Source organism: Aristolochia californica, unplaced genomic scaffold (assembly GCF_029961685.1).
Source record: "Aristolochia californica isolate CCGP_79_NKW_82.1479 unplaced genomic scaffold, dmAriCali1.0.hap1 SCAF_37, whole genome shotgun sequence".
Taxonomy (NCBI): Eukaryota; Viridiplantae; Streptophyta; class Magnoliopsida; order Piperales; family Aristolochiaceae; genus Aristolochia; species Aristolochia californica.
This window is the reverse complement of record NW_027182070.1, coordinates 112,501-115,000: the sequence shown is the minus strand read 5'-3', so window position 1 is coordinate 115,000 and position 2,500 is coordinate 112,501.

The following is a 2,500-nucleotide window of genomic DNA, read 5'->3' as shown; positions in this document are numbered from 1 at the left end:
CCAGGGCGCCCAGGCGGAAAAGAGGCGCCCAGGCGGAATGGCGCCAGGGCGCCCAGGCGGAAAAGAGGCGCCCAGGCGAAAAAGAGGCGCCCAGGCGGAAAGGCGCCAGGGCGCCCAGGCGGAAAAGAGGCGCCCTGGCGTAGGCGCCCATGCGCCAAAAGAGGCACCCAGGCGAAAAGGCGCCAGGGCGCCCAGGCGGAAAAGAGGCGCCCAGGCGGAATGGCGCCAGGGCACCCAGGCGGAAAAGAGGCGCCCAGGCGGAAAAGAGGCGCCCTGGCGTAGGCGCCCAGGCGCCAAAAGAGGCGCCAGGCGAAAAGGCGCCAGGGCGCCCAGGCGGAAAAGAGGCGCCCAGGCGAAAAAGAGGCGCCCTGGCGGAAAAGAGGCGCCCTGGCGTAGGCGCCCAGGCGCCAAAAGAGGCACCCAGGCGAAAAGGCGCCAGGGCGCCCAGGCGGAAAAGAGGCGCCCAGGCGGAATGGCGCCAGGGCACCCAGGCGGAAAAGAGGCGCCCAGGCGAAAAAGAGGCGCCCAGGCGGAAAAGAGGCGCCCTGGCGTAGGCGCCCAGGCGCCAAAAGAGGCGCCCAGGCGAAAAGGCGCCAGGGCGCCCAGGCGAAGAGGCGCCAGGGCGCCCAGGTGGGAAAGAGGCGCCCAGGCGAAAAGGCGCCAGGGCGCCCAGGCAGAAAAGAGGCGCCCAGGCGAAAAAGAGGCGCCCAGGCAGAAAGGCGCCATGGCGCCCAGGCGGAAAAGAGGCGCCCTGGCCAGGCGGAAAAGAGGCGCCCAGGCGGAAAAGAGGTGCCCAGGCGAAAAAGAGTCGCCCAGGCCGAAAGGCGCCATGGCGCCCAGGCGGAAAAGAGGCGCCCACGCGAAAAGGCGCCAGGGCGCCAAGGCGGAAAACAGGCGCCCAGGCGGAAAGGTGCCAGGGCGCCCAGGCGGAAAAGAGGCGCCCAGGCGCGTGGGGGGCAAGGCGCCAGGCGCCAGGCACGCGCGGAGGCAAGGCGCCAGGCGCAAGGCGCCACGCGCGCGCGCGCGTGGGGGGCGAGGCGCCAGGCGCCAGGCGCCGGGCGCGCGTGGGGGGCAAGGCGCCAGGCGCCGGGCGCGCGCGTGGGGGGCGAGGCGCCAGGCGCCAGGCGCCGGGCGCGCGTGGGGGGCAAGGCGCCAGGCGCCGGGCGCGCGCGCGTGGGGCGCCAGGCGCCTGGCGGGCGGGCGCCCCCAGGAAGGGGTGCTGGCGCGCGATGGGGTTGCGCCCGTACGGACCGTGTGACAGTACAGACACTTTGGCGAAACCTCCTGCCCGAAGCGATTTTAGGCGTTCGGCTAGGTAGGTGACCCGGTTTTTTTCGCGTTTCTCGGCCGCTAGCCCCTTTTTTCGCGTTTTCGTGCGCGCGCCCCTCTTGACCTCGCACGCGCGCCGCGCGTCGCGTCCTTGTCCTTGTCCGCGTCCGCGTTCGCGTGTGTCGGCGATCACGGGCCCCGTGCATGGCTCGTCTCTGTGGACCATCGCCCCGCTCTTGTCCCTCTTTCGTGTTTGTGTGGCGCCCCGCCCCGTGCACCATTGCCGGCTGGCAGCAAGGTGCCTAGCCCCCCTTGCCGCCAGGCCTGTCCACCCCAAGGTGCTAAAGCCGCCAGGCACCTGTGCCGCCGAACCGTGCGTCCGTAAGCCGCTGCACGTGCGGCGGCCGGCCATGCCCGTGCTATTGACCCTGTGTGACAGTACAGACACTTTGGCGAAACCTCCTGGCCGACGGGGTTTTTGCGCCCACCTAGGTAGGGCGACCCCTTTTTTTTCGTGTCGCCTGTCCGTGTGTCCCTTTTTCGCCTTTTTCGGGTTCGTGTTTTCGTGTGCCGCCAAAAGCAAGCCCTGCGCTCGTCCCGTCCCGCTTGACCCGTGCATCCGCCGGTGCTGGCCTGCAAAATGCCTGTGAGCGACGCACGTGACCAGCAGCCCAGGCGAGTGTGCACGGGTGGCAGGCGAAACGGGCGTGCGTGTCGCCAGTGTGTATGTCCCTTTTTCGCCTTTTTCGGGTTCGTGTTTTCGTGTGCCGCCAAAAGCAAGCCCTGCGCTCGTCCCGTCCCGCTTGACCCGTGCATCCGCCGGTGCTGGCCTGCAAAATGCCTATGAGCGACGCATGTGACCAGCAGCCCAGGCGAGTGTGCATGGGTGGCAGGCGAAACGGGCGCGCGTGTCGCCAGTGCGTATGTCCCTTTTTCGGGTTCGTGTTTTCGTGTGCCACCAAAAGCAAGCCTTGCGCTCGTCCCGTCCCGCTTGACCCGTGCATCCGCCGGTGCTGGCCTGCAAAATGCCTGTGAGCGACGCATGTGACCAGCTGCCCAGGCGAGTGTGCACGGGTGGCAGGCGAAACGGGCGTGTCGCCAGTGCGTATGTCCCTTTTTTGCCTTTTTCGGGTTCGTGTTTTTGTGTGCCGGCAAAAGTTAGCCCTGCGCTCGTCCCGTCCCGCTTGACCCGTGCATCCGCCGGTGCTGGCCTGCAAAATGCCTTTGAGCG